The sequence below is a fragment of the Oncorhynchus masou genome, chromosome 9 (assembly GCF_036934945.1).
Source record: "Oncorhynchus masou masou isolate Uvic2021 chromosome 9, UVic_Omas_1.1, whole genome shotgun sequence".
NCBI classification, from domain to species: domain Eukaryota; kingdom Metazoa; phylum Chordata; class Actinopteri; order Salmoniformes; family Salmonidae; genus Oncorhynchus; species Oncorhynchus masou.
In genome coordinates, this window is record NC_088220.1 from 69,362,595 (window position 1) to 69,383,968 (window position 21,374).

The window sequence follows — 21,374 nt, forward strand, 5'->3', positions numbered from 1 at the left end:
TTAAATACTTTCAGATTTGCTTTCAAATGCCATCATTGTTGATAAGATGCTTGTTTAATGAATAAGGCTGTTTTCTCCTGAACCATATGGTCTATCCACTAGAAATGCATGGAAAACATGGGCACAGTTATAAAGAATCAGAAAAATATGTATAATTTTAAATAATCAAGTGTAAATTCTCAAAGTTTCCATTTCAAAAATTACCTGTTAATTAATTATAATTTATTTCTGAAAAATTCCGGTAACTTTGGTAAATTTCCTGAATTTTTGCAACTAATTCGTTAAAGAGGAGATTGCAGTATGTAATGAAATGTCACAAATGACTGATCTTTGTCTCTCAAATCAAGGAAAAATAACACTAAACTTATCAACCTAAAATATTTTAAGAACATTTACTTTCCATTTAAGTTCTGTATGTATTCTGTACCATCAAATGGCAAGTCTCTTTAGGGCTGGGACTATCTGATGAGGCTGCAGGTGAGTCTCACAGTAAGAGGTCAGACAAACCAGGCAGGACTGGCAGGCCTTGAATTATGTAAAGAATTCAGACCCCTTGACTTTTTCATATTTTGTTACGTCACAGCCTTATTCCAAAATTAATTACATTGTTTTTTCCCCTCCTCAATCTACACATAATAACCCATAATGACAAAGCAAAAACAGGTTTTTTAGAAATGTTTGCAAATATAAAATAAACAACTGAAATATCACATTCACGTAAGTATTCAGACCCTTTACGCAGTACTTTGCTGAAGCACCTTTGGTAGTGATTACAGCCTTGCGTCTTCTTGGGTATGACGCTACAAGCTTGGCACACCTGTACAGTTTCTCCCATTCTTCTCTGCAGATTCTCTCAAGCTCTGTCAGGTTGGATGGGGAGCGTCTCTGCACAGGTATTTCAGGTCTCTCCAGAGATGTTCGATTGGGTTCAAGTACGGCCTCTGGCTGGGCTACTCAAGGACATTCAGAGATTTGTCCTGAAGCCACTCCTGCATTGTCTTGGCTGTGTGCTTAGGGTCGTTGTCTTGTTGGAAGGTGAACCTTTCCCCCAGTCTGAGGTCCTGAGCGCTCTGGAGAAGGTTTTCATAAAGGATCTCTCTGTACATTGATCCGTTCATCTTTCTCTCGATCCTGACTAGTGTCACAGTCTCACAGTCTGCCACCACCATGCTGCCACCACCATGCTTCACCGTAGGGATGGTACCAGGATTCCTCCAGACATAACGCTTGGCATTCAGGCCAAAGAGTTCAATCTTGGCTTCATCAAACCAGAGAATCTTGTTTCTCATGGTCTGAGAGTCCTTTAGATTGTTTTGGGCAAACTCCATGTGGGCTATCATGTGCCTTTTACTGAGGAGTGGCTTCTGTCTGGCCACTCTACCATAAAGGCCTGACTGGTGGAGTGCTGCAGAGACGGATGTCCTTCTGGAAGGTTCTCCCATCTCCACAGAGGAACTCTGGAGCTTTGTCAGAGTGACTATCAGGTTCTTGGTCACCTCCCTGACCAAGGCTCTTCTCCCCGAATTGCTCAGTTTGGCAGGGCGGCCAACTCTAGGAAGAGTCTTGGTGTTTCCAAACTTCTTCCATTCAAAAATGATGGAGGCCACTGTTTTTGGGGAACTTCAATACTATAGACAATTTCTGGTTCCCTTCCCCAGATCTATGCCTTGACACAATCCTGTCTCGGAGCTCTACGGACAATTCCTTCAACCTCATGGCTTGGATTTTGCTCTGACATGCACTGTCAATTGTGGGACCTTATATAGACAGGTGTGTGCCTTTCCAAATCATGTCCAATCAATTGAATTTACCACAGCTGGCCACCAATCAAATTGTAGAAACATCTCAAGGATGGTCAATGGAAACAGTATGCACCTGTTCTCGATTTCGCGTCTCATAGCAAAGGGGCTGAATGTTATGTAAATAAGTTATTTGTGTTATCTTTTTGTGTAAATTAGCAAACATTTCTGAAAACCTTTTTCACATTGTCATTATAGGGTATTGTGTTTAGATTGATGAGTTTTAAAATAAAATGTAATCCATTTTAGAATAAGGATGTGATATTACAAAATGTGGAAAAAGTCAAGGGCTCTGAATACTTCCCGAATGCACAGTAGACTATAATGAAGATCACATCCTTCATTGTCATAGTATCATCATTGTCTTTGGTGCTGAATCTCATATTGCCTCTATTGACACTATTTGCTTTTTTGTTTACTTATAATGTTGCTATCGTGAAACACACACACACACGCACGCACGCACACACGCACACATGCACACACACACACACACACACACACACACACACACACACACACACACACACACACACACACACACACACACACACACACAAACCATCCCCTGATTCCTGACCTACAGCATAGAATTACATATTCTAAATCTAATTTCATAGCATCTCTTTGGCCGACAGTGGGTTATCCCATCCTGAACCATGGTTTATGCATCTTTATGTAGGTGACCCATCCTTCCATCTGTCCTCCTCAACTGTTGCCTAGAAACCAGCAGTGGGTTGGAGCTGGAACATGGACGATACAGTATGTTATCACAATCAGATGCACCCAACCCCCGGGATACAGCCATGACACTTCTCCCCATGGTGGCATGACTTTGCCTTATAGGTCACATTCTTGGACGGCTCTTTTTTCTCAGTGTCTCAGAAAGCAAGATGCGTCCTGTTACACTTTTGATCCATTATTTTGTGTTAAGGACAAAGAGCCTTAAGGCTCAGTCCCGATCAGCCGCCAGGGCTGCATCCCACCTGGTTTGGTTATAAAATGCTGCAGGATTAGGTGGAAATGCCAGTGAGAATGATGGTGAACCTCACACTCAGTGATGTAATAGCATCTTGAAAATGGGCACGTAATCTGGGGATTAGCCACATTAACATGCTTGAAGTGAAGTGAACCTAATTTCCATAGTGCCACCCAACAACCACTGTTTCAGAGGTGGCAGATAGCCAATGTCTGCTGCCGCTCACATTATGTCACATAGGCCTATAATGTGGATACAATGAAGGCTGCTGAGGGGAGGACAGCTCATAGTAATGGCTTGAATGATGTCATTGGAATGGCATCAAACACATCAAACACGTGGTTGATACCATTCTTTTGACTCCATTCCAGCCATTATTATGAGCCGTCGTCCCCTCAGCAACCTCCACCGGTGTGAGCTACACGTGCTGTTTAGGGTGAGCATTGTGTTCATCTATCACACATAGTTGTCGTGACGTTGTATTAGTTAATGTGACGACTGTTGCTCATCGAATGATTACAAGTTTCTAATTGCGTGATTAACTGAATCAAGCTATTACTAACTCATTAACCTGGGGCACCATGGGAAAACTCATTTTTACTGAGTTTCTATTTCCCAAATTAACTCAAAGAATATCAGAATATCAATTTTACAACAGCCGCTAATTAACCAGTTACCTCTGCAATCTCTTTCTGAACATCGTATAGTCCGTGAATCTGCACGGACCCGGGTCTCCAATGAGTTCGTACCACACCAATCTTAGTTGAGTATTTATTTACTAGAAAGCTAAAATGATGATAAAAGATACACATACACAAAAACAGATTCTAGGCTATTGATTAGAACTTAGTATAATGGGCCAACACACTATGGCGTGTGTTACCCAAAATGGGGATTTCAAAGAGAGAGATAAAAAATAAAGTATATGAGAGAAAAATACATTTGGGTGAATTTATCAGCTATGCTATTCTAACCCTAGCTTTGCCCCAAACTGCTGCTCTTATGGGTCAGAATATAATGATGCAATTATGTGGGGGAGGTGTCTGAGGATTCTCTGCATGGACCGTTCAGGGGACCGTTCAGCTGCTCGATGATGCACCTCTCCGGCGCACCTCTCTGATCGTCCTCCCGATGTCAGTGTCCTTTTGTCTTAGGAGTCTGTTCCCTCACCCTTTGCTCTGGAAGGGGTCTTCTGAGGACAGACAACTCTGTAGCTCAGAGCTCACAGCGTTGGAATGAAACAGTGTAGTTGCCACGATTCAATGGGAGGCGGAGGCTAGGTGGTTCGACTTGAATTCACCCGCTTAGACACAGCTACTCATCCATAGCTTGGGTAGAAAGATATTTCTTTGTCTTCAAACTTGCGCTGCGTTTTGGGTTCGTTGACTTTTTAGACCTTGGCTGCAGCTTGGGTCACGTAGTTTTCTCTGGAAATTCTTTACTACAGGTTTTATACCCTTGGGTCAGAAGTGGGCGTAACCGCCTTTAGGGCAATTCTCTGGGCATACCGAGTTAATGTTCTGAGGCTTGTTCTCCATAGTAACATGACAAAGGAATTTGTCTGTGGCCTGAGATTTACCATGGGCGTGAGGGGTCATAAAACCCCCACATCTTCAGACCCCTAGATCTCTCCTCCTCTGTTGGGGTCTCTCCTCCTCTCCTGTAACCTGACCTGATCAGAACATTCATGACATAGTTATACGGATGTGTTTTCATTGTTGGGAAAATAATTGAGAGAAACCTTGTTGAGTAATGTGGAGATTCAATTCAGTGATTTCAGATTAGTGTTGGTTCATCCCAGTGTAACAGGTGGTTGCCTATATGACCGCGTGCGTTCTTATGACTAGGTGACTCCTTTCCAAAATAGCAACAGTGGAGAAACAAGTGTAGATCTTGAGCTCTACTCTTAACCCGAACACTCAGTTACATCGTGAAGTTTAGTCCTTATTCAGCACAATGGTCAGCTCCCTCTCCACAGACTACAGATCACAGACCACAGAACACGGACTACAGACCACAGAGACCCTACAACAGAGCCAAAGCTTATTGCTATAGCTGTGAAGAAAGTGACTACATTGCCAATATGACATCTCCCACTGGGTACACCCTGGTTGAAACAAGGTTGTTTCCTCATAATTTCAATGAAATTACGTTGAACAACGTGGAATAGATGTTGAATTGAAGACTGTTCCCAGCGGGCCGTTTGCAATTCAATGAAACATACTTGGCCACTCCCTCTGGAAACAGCAACCATTCTACATGAGATGGTGTTGTGTAATTACTCTCCATCTGATCCGGGAAATTATTCAAACTCAATGAGACGGAAAGAATCCCACAGTCTATCAAAGGCAGTCACATTGTTCATTTCCCACTTGCATATCACTCTCTCCCTCTATCTCTCTCTCTCTGTGTGTGTGTGTGCGAGTGTGCGTGTGTGTGTGCTTGTGTGTGCGTGTGCATGTGAGTGTATGTGTTGAGTTTGTGTGTGTGTGGCTGTCAGTCTGACTGTAGTTAAAATAGAGGGGTTCTTCAGATTGAAGTTGCTCCTACTATGTACTTGGCAACAGAGTGGATAGCCTTATTCAACTCAACAGGAGTATGTAGTGACGTGGAGGAGAAATCAATTTGTTGCTCTCCAGTATTTGTGTACAGAGGCATGCATATTCAAATAAATATAGAGGTGTATTTTATAACGGAATGGGTTATACTCAACATCACACAAGAGTTTGGACGGACTTTATTGAAGGCAAAAACAATGTATCTCTATGGAGAAAGTAGATTTTCCAAGGTAATGAAATGGTACCTCAGACTGAAATTATGTCCCTCAGGACATGCACATTTTTGTTGTAGCTCAGCACTAACCTACTTGATTCCACTAACAAATGGTTTGGTGACTGGTTGATTAGCTAGTGAGGTGTGTTATAGCAGGGATAGCTCAAACATTTTCACTCAATGGTGTCCCCTAGGAATGATTTCAGAAATACTTGTTTGGTAACGGTACCGTCGTTGGTTTGCAGTTGTGCAGTACCTGTATTTGACCACATGATGGCAGTGTGACCCAGCTGCTCAAAGTAACGTCACTGCTTCTTCCTTTTGTTCTCCTGCCAATATTTGTGCTATTAAGTTTTTTCCTAAAATACCTATGAAAGAAAAAAAAATACGCATCCTCGGGTTAAAATAAATAGCCTTTCACAGTTAATTTAATTTACTTTTTTGGTACATAATCAAGGTAATTCTGTCTAAAGCAAACAGGAATAGCACTGTTTGTTCGATTGGTTGCTAAGGAAAGCTTACTGACAAACTACTGCTTTAGTTAGTGACACCTGTTTTCATGAACATTTGTATAACTTTGTTAGTAGCACTTTATTTAACGGTACCATTTACTCTATTTCCTGGTAGGAAATGATGTGGTAACAATGGGTACATTCTACTTATATTATATACTGTATATTATATACTTTATATAGAACAATATTTCAAAGAAATACATATGCAACTCCCTGGTACAGAACAGGTGCAGGTTTTGATGAATTCCAAGGACAGAAGCAAGTCACTAATAAATATTATTATGTCATATATTTACACCATGTGTTAGTGTTATCTAGATGTATTGTCTTCATGTCAGTACTGTGTGTGGAGTCGTTGGGCAGAGAAGGCAGTGGGAATCGAGGTCACAGCTGGACTTTGGTCCCCTTATTGAAGTAACTTCTTAATCATCCTGTCCCCACCGCTTGTTTGTGTGTGTGTGTGTATGTGTGTGTGTGTGTGTGTGTGTGTGTGTGTGTGTGTGTGTGTGTGTGTGTGTGTGCGTGTGTGTGTGTGTGTGTGTGTGTGTGTGTGTGTGTGTGCCGGGTCTGTCCAAGGCGCTGCTGTCTTCACCCCCGGCAGGTGTGGTAGGTTACCCCACGCTGACGTGTTTAATTGTGTGCAAGTCCCATAGCTCGCTGGCGACTGTGTCCCCCTGCTGGGCCAAGGAGGACAAGGGGGACACAGGGCCCAGACGTGTTTGGCTACGTAAAGTTTAAAAGTTTTGATCAATATTACCTTCTTCCTTGTCCTATTAACAAATGAATGACAACAGGTCCCAACCATAGCCAAAACATGCCTCATTCCCTCAGCCCAGGCCAGCTGAACCCTCTCTCTAGGTGGTAGGGCCTGTGAAGTGAAGCTGGCTGACTATGGCCTACCCATTCTCCTTCCCGTTGTCTTCCATCTCTTCCTCTCTCCCTCCCTCTCTCTCCCACTTTCCCGCTCTCCCTTCCTCCGTCCTCCTCACCCGCCTGGGCTGGTAAATAAGTCCGGGTGTGTGAGAATCTCATTACCGCGACACAAAGCAGCATTTCCTCTGAGGATTCAGTATGTGTATCAGAGTGTGCCGTGTGTGTGTCTTGTGTGTGTATCATGTGTGTGCCGTGTGTGTGTTAGCCAGGTTCAATCACCACTCTGCTGATGGGGAGGGAGAGAGAGGCAGCTGGGGCCTCCCTTGCCCAGGCCTTCAATTTCCCTCCCAGTCCAGCCACTGGAGTGTGTAATTACTATGGGGGGCTGGCGTGGATGTGCGATCACTTCGCCTGGTAACACCACCCCCGCACCCCCCCCCTTACCCTCCATACATTCACCCCCTGCCACCCCCCACCGGCCCCCCCCCCTCTACCCTCCATACAGGCATTCCCCCCACTACCGTCCATTCAGGCACCCCCTGCCACCACCCGCACCCCACTGCCCCCCCCCTGCCCTCCATACAGGCACCCCCTGCCACCCCCCGCACCACACTAGCCCCCCTCTAACCTCCATACAGGCACCCCCTGCCAGCACCCAAGTCACACACTGAACACCCATGATCACCAACTGAGACAACCATGACACACTCATCCATGCACACACACACACACACACACACACACACACACACACACACACACACACACACACACACACACACACACACACACACACACACACACACACACACACACACACACACACACACACACACACACACACACACACACAGTCTTCTCTTCATACACTCATACCCTTCCTATCTATGGTTTGTTGGTGTGTATTCACTTGTACACTGTACTACGCAGTATGCTGGCGCCAAGTCCTTTGTTGGCACCATTTAGCATTTACACACTGCCGTCGTGCTGTATGAACACTTCTCACATGTACAGTGTGCAAGGGAGATGGGCTTAAAAGGTCACTGCATCTATGGTTTGAGGAAACTGGTTGATAGGATACAAACCTTTTATATTGACAGGCTATGCTGGTTTGATGCCTTTTCTTTTGTAAAAGTCTAACCAAACGCAATGCACCATAAATCTCCCAGCTAGGCCGATAATACAGAGCAGATACAGGAAGCTAGTTGGAGAGTCACTCACAATACACACACAAACATCTGCGTATACTATACGTATGCACATGCACACACTGTGTGTGTGTGTGTGTGTGCGTGTGTGCGTGCGTGTGTGCATATGTGCGCGTGTGCGTGTGCGTGTGCGTGTGCGCGTGCGTGCATGTGTGTGTGTGTGCGTGTGTGTGTGTGTGTGCGTGCGTGCGTGCGTGTGCGTGTGTGTGTGCGTGTGCGTGTGTGTGCGGGGGCGATTGCGGCTGTGTGACGGAGGCTGACTCTTTGAGGATTCTGTGGTGTTCGCTTGCATACCTCTTTGAAGCTGTTCGATGACCGCACAGGGCAGTTCACCACAGGAGGGGGGTGGAGGGGTGTGCTGCATGGCTGTCATTTGTATACAGCTGTTTCTTTCATCTAGTCCTGCCTGCCCCCCACCCTACCTCTTCCCCCCCTGTCTCCCCCCACTAAAACCCAGATTTTGGCCTTTCTTGAGTTCTGCACTAGTTGTGAAAAAAATAAATGTGGACTGACTGCTGCTTGGCTGGATGGATGATCTAGAAATCAAAGTGACAGCTGTAGATCTAGAAGGAAATAGAATGACCATGATCAATTCAAAAGGCATCACTCAATAATCAATCTTCATCATATTGCATAGGCCCCCTAAAACAAATATCAATGAATGTCCCACACATTCATTGATACGACCACATCCACACCAGAGTTCTGTGCTCACCTGTCTGTTGGCTGGTCCAGCCTCAGAGAGACAGGCTGAGACATGGGCCAACTGGGGCCTGACAGGATCCACCTGGGGCATCTCTTTGCTACACACCACCCAGTCCTTCTTACATGGCCCAGATACTAACGCTGTACACACTGCACAGGTGCTCTGCAAGCCAGTGTTAATTGCTGCTAATTGATGTAGCGTCGCGCTGAGGCATATGTTCTTTCTGTGTGTATTCTAATGAGAGGAGAGAGGAAGGAGGTTTGGAGGTACTGTTACCCTGTCATGGCAGACATGCAGACCTGTCATGACAGTACACTACCGTACGTAACAATAGATGTTACTAGTTTTGGTACCAAACATAGAAATGGATGACTTCACAGGGGTATCAGACTTGCATCTAGGACCAGAACATCTCAAATGTAACTGTCAGAATGGTTGGAATAATTGAAGCTAGACAAAGTGACACTTAGTCGAGGGAGACACATTCCTAACTGTCTGTCTGTCTGTCTGTCTGTCTGTCTGTCTGTCTGTCTGTCTGGCTGGCTGGCTGGCTGGCTGGCTGGCTGGCTGGCTGGCTGGCTCTCTCTGTCCCACAGAACAAGAACTTTGAAATAATGAGTCTCCCTGAAAGAAAATATGCTTGATTTCCACTGTGAATTATTCTAGCTTTAGTGGCTGATTTATCGAAAAAGGAGGGTTGCATTTGTAATAAAGCAGAAGAAATTATTGCTTGGTATTAATATTGGAGATTTGATTGAAACGGATACAGGAGCATTGTAAAATTGTCCAGTAAATCATTGTGTTGCAGCCAGGCTTGCTATTCTGAGGCAGGCTCAGAGGGTATTGACAGATAATGGCTTTTCTCTTTGCTAGAGATTGGCCATTACAGAGCCCTTATTGTCATTACCAGCCTATTTTCATTGTTCTGTGTTGAACGAGGAGACTTGATTTCCTTGGATTATCGTATTTTTGCTTCGTTTGTGTGCGTGTGGGAAGACATGGTGCGCACGCACGCGCGCGTGTGTTTGTGTGTGTGTTGTACGTCAAACACAACATGTCAGTGTCAGTGAAGGCTGCTAAGGGGAGGATAGCTCATAATAATGGTTGGAATCAAGCGAATGGAATGGCATTAAACACATGGAAACCATTTATTTCATACAATTCCACCGATTCCTCTCCAGCCATTACCACAAGCCCGTCCACCCCAATTACGGTGCCACCAACCTCCTGTGGTCAGTGTCCATCTCATGTTACCAGCTAGTTAGTGACAGTGGGAGACACTACTGTTTAGAGCAGTTTTGTTTGGTGTGCAACCACAATCCTGAGTATTGTGTTTTTGCTAATAATGGATGCTCCTCCACACCCTGGAAGTGTAGCTACATATTTACCATGTCAATAAACCAGTTTGAATAGAATTTAAATGCCTATGAGAGAGAGGGGGAGAGAGAGAGAGCAAGACAGAGCGAGAGAGGGCGAAAGGGAGTGAAAGAGAGTCCTATGGAGAGAACATTAATTGTCCATGACTCTGTGACTGTGTCTTCTCCTGTTTGCCTGCCACTAGCCAATCAATAGTTAACGTTGTCTGATTATAGAGGGAACACCCCCTCTCTTAAAGAGGCATTGTACACAACACCAATCAATAAGGCCACTGAAAGGCAGCTATCCATTGGTGCTCTGTGAGTCAGAGTAGGAAGACATGTTTTCAAGTGATGGGTAGCGACACACATCACTGTTTATGTTGTACCCTAAATGTTTATGCTGGCTACACGTGGTGTTCATTAGAATTACCGTAGGTTGTCAGCTTGCATCTTTCCCTTAGTACAGTACAGAAAATGTCTTTCATGACTATGGTAGTATTGTGTGGCAAATGTAGAATGACTATGGTAGTATTGTGTGGCAAATGTAGAATTACTATGGTAGTATTGTGTGGCAAATGTAGAATGACTATGGTAGTATTGTGTGGCAAATGTAGAATTACTATGGTAGTATTGTGTGGCAAATGAAGAATGACTATGGTAGTATTGTGTGGCAAATGTAGAATGACTATGGTAGTATTGTGTGGCAAATGTAGAATTACTATGGTAGTATTGTGTGGCAAATGAAGAATGACTATGGTAGTATTGTGTGGCAAATGTAGAATGACTATGGTAGTATTGTGTGGCAAATGTAGAATTACTATGGTAGTATTGTGTGGCAAATGAAGAATGACTATGGTAGTATTGTGTGGCAAATGTAGAATTACTATGGTAGTATTGTGTGGCAAATGAAGAATGACTATGGTAGTATTGTGTGGCAAATGTAGAATGACTATGGTAGTATTGTGTGGCAAATGTAGAACGACTATGGTAGTATTGTGTGGCAAATGTAGAATGACTATGGTAGTATTGTGTGGCAAATGTAGAATGACTATGGTAGTATTGTGTGGCAAATGTAGAATGACTATGGTAGTAATGTGTGGCAAATGTAGAATGACTATGGTAGTATTGTGTGGCAAACGTAGAATGACTATGGTAGTATTGTGTGGCAAATGTAGAATGACTATGGTAGTATTGTGTGGCAAATGTAGAATGACTTTGGTAGTAATGTGTGGCAAATGTAGAATGACTATGGTAGTATTGTGTGGCAAACGTAGAATGACTATGGTAGTATTGTGTGGCAAATGTAGAATGACTATGGTAGTGTTGTGTGGCAAATGTAGAATGACTATGGTAGTATTGTGTGGCAAATGTAGAATGACTATGGTAGTATTGTGTGGCAAATGTAGAATGACTATGGTAGTATTGTGTGGCAAATGTAGAATGACTATGGCAGTATTGTGTGGCAAATGTAGAATTACTATGGTAGTATTGTGTGGCAAATGTAGAATGACTTTGGTAGTAATGTGTGGCAAATGTAGAATGACTATGGTAGTATTGTGTGGCAAACGTAGAATGACTATGGTAGTATTGTGTGGCAAATGTAGAATGACTATGGTAGTGTTGTGTGGCAAATGTAGAATGACTATGGTAGTATTGTGTGGCAAATGTGGGGGTCATCCTGAAGGTTTGAGAGCTCTGTGAATCTTCTTGTGTCCTCTGTGGAATGACTATGGTAGTATTGTGTGGCAAATGTAGAATGACTATGGTAGTATTGTGTGGCAAATGTTGTGGTCATCCTGAAGGTTTGAGAGCTCTGTGAATCTTCTCGTGTCCTCTGTGACCTGCGACCGGTATTTCTGTCTCAAACACTTGTCTTCCCGTTATACGACCCCCAAACCCCTGCCTCCCCTATCTGCCTGCCTTCTGCCTAAGTCTCTGCATGTAGTAAATGGGAAAAGATGAGTCAAATCTAAACCTAAGAGATGAAGACTTTTTTAAGCTTTTGCACTTTGTTCTTCCCCTAAAATTGATTTGCCCACAATTTCCAACCCTCTGTAATTTAACCAATTTGAAAAAGGAAAATTACCATTGCTAAATGTTTCATTTCCCCTTTGGTAGTGCTGAGGAAGTTTGGTTCAATTTCCGACCTCTCAAATGCATTATGTTTCCTGAATAAGAAATAATTGCAAAAAAAAATCAACTACATTTCTTTTTCAAATGCTCTTTGAAAATGCTTTATGGTTTCAAGATTCGAGGCAAATCTAAGACATAAGGGATGGGAGGAGCGGTGTAGCTGACCCTGCATCGTTGACCTTTGACCTTGGTGTCATAAAGCACTAGCATTCCTGCCTTGCCTGGCGGACGAGGGCTTGAATGGATCACTGACGGCTAATAGAAGCGTGTCTCAGGAAGGAAGGAAATGCTGTTGGAATGACGACACTTTGTCCCATCACTCCAAGTCTCTTTTACTACCAACACACATTACCCATGTCTGTATTAAGATAACACTTACACCCAGGCTTCATTCAGGGCCTGTGACTGGGCCCCCACTTGGTTAACTCCAGAAGTTAACATTGAGGGACAGAGGGGGCCAGAGAGGAGTGACTCTACTCTCCAAAGTGTTCTACTTCTCTTGGCCTTGCAGGGCTCTTTACGTATGGCAAAGGGTGCAGGCGCTGAGTTAAGAGGATTAGTGACTTGAAAAAGGTAGCCGTCATTTAATTGAAGGCTTACAGGCTGCAGCAGAAAAGAGGAGAAGTCAAAGTGAAGGTAACCCAGCCCAGAACATCCTGAAGAGACCACATTTGCCAAAGTCCATGTTTCCCTCCTCTCGCCTTGCCCGCCTCCTCTTCTCCCCTTAGTAGCAGCACATCCCACTTTATCGCCAGGCACCAGCTTCTTAAAAGACATTTACACGTTTCACAATTTTAATCTCTTCTGCTGGTGAAAAAGGTGCCTTCTACTGGCATTATTCAAATGCTGTGATCTCTGGGGCTGCCGAGGCTGATTCCCTCCCAGTGTAGCTGGGACATGTTGGAGGTTTATGATACATGTGCAGCTAACTCTGCTGCCTGTAGAACACTTTGATTATGATTTTGTGGAACAGCGCTGTTTGTATTTTTCTAGGCAGGGTAAAGCAGACTTAGACCTCTCTGAGCCGCAACGTGTTTTGTCTGGTGGTCAACTCTCCCATGCGTACACTTCTGAGACATCTCAGGCTCTATTTGATGTCTGAGTCCAGCACTGTGGCAGCCTGAGAGGTTGTAAACGCCTCTTTAAGTGTGCTGCTCGCCGGAGAAAGTGGGCCACTCAGACAAGTGGAAAAGGTGGAAGTAAAATATGATAATGGAAAAATGGGAAGTTGCTTGCCGGCTGCGCTTGGCAGGGCGTGATGCGAGGGGAGCAGTGGCGTGAAGGAGAGAGAGAGCTGAAACACCAAGGCCTCACGAGACAGCCGGGCCCTTTTGTGTTCCTTTGTGAAAATTAGGATCATATCGCTATGAGTGACTGCCGGACGGTTGGAGACAGAGGTGGGATCAGAAGGAGGTAAGGGATGACCTAATCTGGCCTCTAATAACCTGCTTCACACACACCGCCTGCCTGATTCAGCAGCACTATGGTCTGGCTGATAACAGGATGAAAGGAGGAGAGGGGAGGGAGGACAGCCGGACCCCAGCAACCCTCATTATCTCACACACCGAGGCTGATTGGCCCTGTTTGACTCTGAACTACTGGCGGTCGCTGGCTGGTAAGGGGCCCCTCTCACTCTATCTCTCAATCCCCCTCAGTCTGTCTCTCTCTCAATACCCTCTCTCTCTCTCTCTCTCTCTCTCTCTCTCTCTCTCTCTCTCTCTCTCTCTCTCTCTCTCCCGCTCTCTCTCAATCCCCAATAGTCTCTCTCTCTCAATTCAATTCAAGGGTATTTATTGGCATGGGAAACATATGTTAACATTGCCAAACCAGGTGAGGTAGATAATATACAAAAGTGAAATAAACAATAAAAATGAACAGTAAACATTACACTCACAGAAGTTCTAAAATAATAAAGACATTACAAATGTCATATTATGTACAGTTGATGTCAGAGGTTTACATACACTTAGGTTGGAGTCACTCGTTTTTCAACCACTCCACAAATTTCTTGTAAACAAACTATAGTTTTGGCAAGTCGGTTAGGACATCTATTGTGTGCTTGACACAAGTAATTTTTCAAACAATTGTTTACACACAGATTACTTCACTTATAATTAATTCACTGTATCACCAGTGGGTCAGAAGTTTACATACACTAAGTTGACTGTACCTTTAAACAGCTTGGAAAATTCCAGAAAAGTATGTCATGGCTTTAGAAGCTTCTGATTTACATAATTTGAGTCAATTGAAGGTGTACCTGTGGATGTATTTCAAGGCCTACCTTCAAACTCAGTGCCTCTTTGCTTGACATAATGGGAAAATCAAAAAAAATCAGCCAAGACCTCCACAAGTCTGGTTCATCCTTGGGAGCAATATCCAAACACCTGAAGGTACCACATTCATCTGTACAAACAATAGTACGCAAGTATACACACCATGGGACCACGCAGCCGTCATACAGCTCAGGAAGGAGACGCGTTCAGTCTCCTGGAGATGAACGTACTGTGGTGCGAAAAGTGCAAAACAAGTCCAGAACAATAGCAAAGGACTTTGTGAAGATGATGGAGGAAACAGGTACAAAAATATATATATCCACAGTAAAACAAGTCCTATATCAACATAACCTGAAAGGCCGCTCAGCAAGGAAGAAGCCACTACTCCAAAACCGGCATAAAAAAGACAAGACTACGGTTTGCATCTGCACATGTGGACGAGGATCGTACTTTTTGGAGAAATGTATGTCGTTATACATGTACGAGAAATGTACTCATCATGTTTAGAGGAAAAAGGGGGAGGCTTGCAAGTCGAAGAACACCATCCCAACCGTGAAGCACTGGGGTGGCAGCATCATGTTGTGGGGGTGCTTTGCTGCAGGAGGGACTGGTGCACTTCACAAAATAGATGGCTTCATGAGGATAGAGAAGTGTGTGTATATTGAAGCAACATCTCAAGACATCAGTCAGGAAGTTAAAGCTTGGTCAAAAATGGGTCTTTCAAATGGACATTGACCCCAAGCCTACTTCCAAGTTGTGGCAAAATTGCTAAAGGACCACAAAGTCAAGGTATTGGAGTGGCCTCACAAAGCCCTGACCTCAATCCTATAGAAAATTTGTGGGCAGAACTGAAAAAGTGTGTACGCGCAAGGAGGACTACAAACCTGACTCAGTTATACCAGCTCTGTCAGGAGGAATGGGACAAGAGCTACCTGAAACGTTTGACCCAAATTAAACCATTTAAAGGCAATGCTATCAAATACTAATGAAGTGTATGCAAACTTCTGACCCAATGGGAATGTTATTATTCTTACATTTCACATTCTTAAAATAAAGTGGGGATCCTAACGGCCTTAAAACAGGGAATTTTTACTTGGATTAAATGTCAGGAATGTCAGAAAACAAAGTTTAAATGTATGTGGCAAAGGTGTATGTAAACCTCCAACTTCAATTTCAACTGTATATATATACAGTGCCTTGCGAAAGTATTCGGCCCCCTTGAACTTTGCAACCTTTTGAGTTTTGGGTCTAGAGTTTTAAAAAATGAGCCACATTCAGGGATGTGAGAGGAGTTGGAAGGAGGTGAAGGGTTCATGACCCTTCCAACTCCTCTCACATCCCTGAATGTGGCTAGACGACAACAAGGCTTCATGTTATCCTTAAATGGCGGGATTAGTACCTGCAGCAGCATTTGATTAGACAAGACAGGGCCTTGATTGCATCCAGTCCTATAGGTTTCCTGGCCCTAGGAGGTAATCACCCTCTTCATGTGTCTCCTCCTCTATCTCCTGTATTTGTCAGGTGTTCCTGTCTCCTGCAGGAGAATGTGCCTTGGCCCAGTCTTCCATTGACTTGGCTCCCTGTCTCCCTCCCCCATCACTGCTGAATGAAATCCTATTAAATGATCCTTCCTTCTCTCATAGTTGCTTTGTTTTCTGTTTAAAGAGACCCTGGCTGTGTTTGGAGCCGAGGAGAGGATAGGAGGAGGGGGAAGTGGATTGTGAGTCACTCACTCCCTCCTTCATGCTTTGTCTGCCAAACAGGGGGAGGAGGTGGGAGAGAGAGTGGGGAAGGGTGTTTGCGTGAGGCACTGATGCATGGCGTGGGACCACAAACACACATTCATTTATATGCACAAACATAATCAGAAATGTATGCATGTACATACGCATAAGCACACACAAATACACACAAAAAACACACGCTTGTATAGCGACACACATACACAAACAGTCACGCACGGACACACACACACTTACTACACACACACACACACAATCGCACACACACAGGCACAATTGGCTGAATTGTGAATACAAATTGCTGGGTGCTATGCCGTAAAACTACAGCCGGCCCTCCAGTAATGAAAATTGCAGTGTAGCCGTTGGCTATGGCTCTACCAAATCAGAACGCTACAAGTGATGCTGCCAATAGTGCCTGGGTGGCCTGGTGTAGGTCTATATGTCTATGGGAGCTCAACTGAAGCGCTACTGATATGATGCACAATCATTGTACTAGCCCAATCAGCAAGTCTCTGTCTCTAACGGAACATTGTCTAGGGACTAGGCCTCCCAATGACCTTTAACAGACAGCAGCCATACTCCCTCATCCCTGTTCCCTTTGGAGCTGCCTTTGTACACATGTTTAATTCAACAATTAGGTGATTTCTCCTGTAGGTGGACAGAAGCTGATTGCCAGTTTCTATTTACTGTCATTTACTCTAAACACTATGAGGCCAGTCCCGGAGGCAGATTACTACTCTAAACACTATGAGGACAGTCCCAGAGGCAGATTACTACTCTAAACACTATGAGGACAGTCCCGGAGGCAGATTACTACTCTAAACACTATGAGGCCAGTCCCAGATACAGATTACTACTCTAAACACTATGAGGACAGTCCCAGAGGCAGATTACTACTCTAAACACTATGAGGCCAGTCCCAGAGGCAGATTACTACTCTAAACACTATGAGGCCAGTCCCAGAGGCAGATTACTACTCTAAACACTATGAGGACAGTCCCAGAGGCAGATTACTACTCTAAACACTATGAGGCCAGTCCCGGAGGCAGATTACTACTCTAAACACTATGAGGCCAGTCCCAAGGCAGATTACTACTCTAAACAATATGAGGCCAGTCCCGGAGGCAGATTACTACTCTAAACACTATGAGGCCAGTCCCGGAGGCAGATTACTACTCTAAACACTATGAGGCCAGTCCCAGAGGCAGATTACTACTCTAAACACTATGAGGCCAGTCCCAGAGGCAGATTACTACTCTAAACACTATGAGGACAGTCCCAGAGGCAGATTACTACTCTAAACACTATGAGGCCAGTCCCAGAGGCAGATTACTACTCTAAACACTATGAGGCCAGTCCCGGAGGCAGATCACTACTCTAAACACTATGAGGACAGTCCCAGAGGCAGATTACTACTCTAAACACTATGAGGCCAGTCCCGGAGGCAGATTACTACTCTAAACACTATGAGGCCAGTCCCAGAGGCAGATTACTACTCTAAACACTATGAGGACAGTCCCAGAGGCAGATTACTACTCTAAACACTATGAGGACAGTCCCAGAGGCAGATTACTACTCTAAACACTATGAGGCCAGTCCCGGAGGCAGATTACTACTCTAAACACTATGAGGACAGTCCCAGAGGCAGATTACTACTCTAAACACTATGAGGCCAGTCCCGGAGGCAGATTACTACTCTAAACACTATGAGGACAGTCCCAGAGGCAGATTACTACTCTAAACACTATGAGGCCAGTCCCGGAGGCAGATTACTACTCTAAACACTATGAGGCCAGTCCCGGAGGCAGATTACTACTCTAAACACTATGAGGCCAGTCCCAGAGGCAGATTACTACTCTAAACACTATGAGGACAGTCCCGGAGGCAGATTACTACTCTAAACACTATGAGGCCAGTCCCGGAGGCAGATTAGTACTCTAAACACTATGAGGCCAGTCCCGGAGGCAGATTACTCCTGATCACAGTTCTCTATTTTCTGTCATTTACTCTAAACACTATGAGGCCAGTCCCAGACGCAGATTAGTACTCTAAACACTATGAGGCCAGTCCCGGAGGCAGATTACTCCTGATCACAGTTCTCTATTTTCTGTCATTTACTCTAAACACTATGAGGCCAGTCCCGGAGGCAGATTACTACTCTAAACACTATGAGGCCAGTCCCGGAGGCAGATTACTCCTGATCACAGTTCTCTATTTTCTGTCATTTACTCTAAACACTATGAGGCCAGTCCCGGAGGCAGATTAGTACTCTAAACACTATGAGGCCAGTCCCGGAGGCAGATTACTCCTGATCACAGTTCTCTATTTTCTGTCATTTACTCTAAACACTATGAGGCCAGTCCCGGAGGCAGATTAGTACTCTAAACACTATGAGGCCAGTCCCGGAGGCAGATTAGTACTCTAAACACTATGAGGCCAGTCCCGGAGGCAGATTAGTACTCTAAACACTATGAGGCCAGTCCCGGAGGCAGATTACTCCTGATCACAGTTCTCTATTTTCTGCAGAGATACCCACAGCTTGCAACTTGGTTGTGGAATGAATCGTTCTACACAGTGAGTGAGTGTTTGCAATGTTTCTGAGGCCTTCCCCTCTAACAGAGACTTCTTCCAAGCCCCCTGGTCTGCAAATCAAAATGTTATTTGTCATGCACACAGTTTCCAGCAGGTATAAAAGATGCCATGAGATGCTTGTGTGTTAACTTCCTCAACATTACAGTACAATAATCAATATCAATTAATAAAGACTATAATAAAACATAACAAGTAATAGAAGAGTCAGTATGCGTACTAATGGGATATACAGTATAGATAATGAATGTGCTATCTCAAGTGTGACTGGATCTACAAATAGAAATAGTGTCTTGGTGGCGCAGTTTAAAAAATAGTATGTAATAGAACAGTGTGCGAGTGAGTGTGTGTGGTTTTGTGTGTTTGTTTATGGGTGGTCGTGTGTGTGTGCTTGTGTGTAAGGGTTAGCTATGTGGAGAGTCAGTGCAGATAGTCTCTAAGGTGCACACTGTACAGTATTTACAGTTTCTAATGGACTCACAATGCGTTCACCATTAAGGGCCCCCCAAGTACCAGGCACCCAGTTTTCCATGCTTGCCGGGTAGTTAGCAGTGTCATGAGGCTAGGTCTCTCCCAGATTGTTCTCCAATCTCCTGGCTAGCAGGGGGCCACGTCGGGTTAATTCCAGGGCATCATCAGGATTGTTTTCACAATGTTGATCAGATTAGAGCTCAGTGGGAGCCTCTTGCTCGGGCACACAGGACTTAGATAGACCCCCTCCACCCTGCCCCTCCACCCTGCCCATAGACCCGCCCCTACACTTACTCATCTGCACGTTTTGACAAGCAAAGTTAACTTGAAATGAGCATGTTTGCAAGTAGTTTTTAGAAGAACCAACACAAAAATCTCTGTCATTGCTAAATTTCCCCACTCTCTTTCTCCCTCTCTACCCTCTTCTCTCTCCCTCTCTATCCTCACCTCTTCTTCTCCCATAACCTCTCTTTCTTCTCTCTCCTGTCTATCTGCTGTCTCTTTCAGAGTGCTGATTTGCATCTGAAACGGTGTTGGATCGATTCTCTGTTCTCTCCATCACACACGAGAGGCATCTGGCTGAAATAACAGTGGTGTGGCATGTTTGTATAGACCAGTCTCTCTACGTGTCCAGAGTACTCAGGAAACTCAATGCACAACCATCATTTAGGTCTGTGCAGGAAAAACAGTGAGGATGAGCACACTGGAGAGCAATGACCTGGTTTTATACAGTATCCCTGGCATGGAAAATCCAACCTGCCATTTCAAATTGTTTTTAAAAACAATCTTCAGCAAAAAGATGATCAGATGTCAACATGTAAAATGTAAAAATTGCATTGAAGTGTCTCGCGTTTGTGAATAGTTAATTGATGCATACAGGGTATATAAATATTTATTTTTGCGGTGGGTTGAGCTATTAGGAGTGTAGAGAGACTTCAACATACCCTCTAGATGACATCATCACATGTCTGTCCCCTGTATGTCCCCATGGCGTGCTGTGAGTGTCCTGATGTCTTGATCAATGGTGGCCCTATCTGTGTTCTACTCTGGCCAGGCCAGGCCAGGCCATGGCTCCTCAAAAGCTGCCTGCCTCATTACTGTAATGAACTTTATAATTACTTTCACCCCCTCAGAAAAAATGGCTCCCATTAAGAGGATGTGATTGCCTTTGATATCATTTACTTAGCCCAGGCCACAAACTATCAGCCATTTTCCATCTCAATAAACTCCCTATCTGTCAAGCAGTTGATCATCTTCCCTTTTTCTTCACATTCAGAGACAGATAAAGCAGTTTTCTCTCAAAAAGAGTTGAACTGAATACTATATTGGAAAAGGAAATCCTCCTTCAGGCACCAGGTTAAGCCTATGACCTCTAAACTCTAGGCTGGAGGCGCAAGCTTGTGTTTCTGTCACTCGCTGGCTGGCCTATTTCGATTGTAAGAGGACAACTATTTGCAGGCTTAACTGACTTGTATGTATTTGTAATTGGCACAAACAAATTACGAAAGATATAAAAGTAACTTTTATCAACATAAATCAAACTTACTTTCAATCTGCTCCTTGCTATTATAAACCCACTGGAATTTAAAACATAACAATGTCATTTCTAATCCATGAAAGCAAAATGGTTTCATTACATTGCTAATATACTGTTTTGTTACCTTAACATGAACATTTAATTGGACATCGTTATTATAGGGTTTGTTTGTTCTCTATTAAACACAGTTCTAGTTATTGCGCTGCAATAATGCATACACGGATATGTTTGTAAATTACTCCAGCTTTGTAGTTGCTTTTACAAACTCTAAATGAGTCTTTTAAAAGGTGTCTTATTTACATAATCATTAGTAGCCATGAAGAGGAAGTTGTCCCGAGCCATAGACAATTGACATTACAACCATAAACTCAAACACAGACATGGAGACTTAATATTACACCTACTGCCTTTTAAAACAT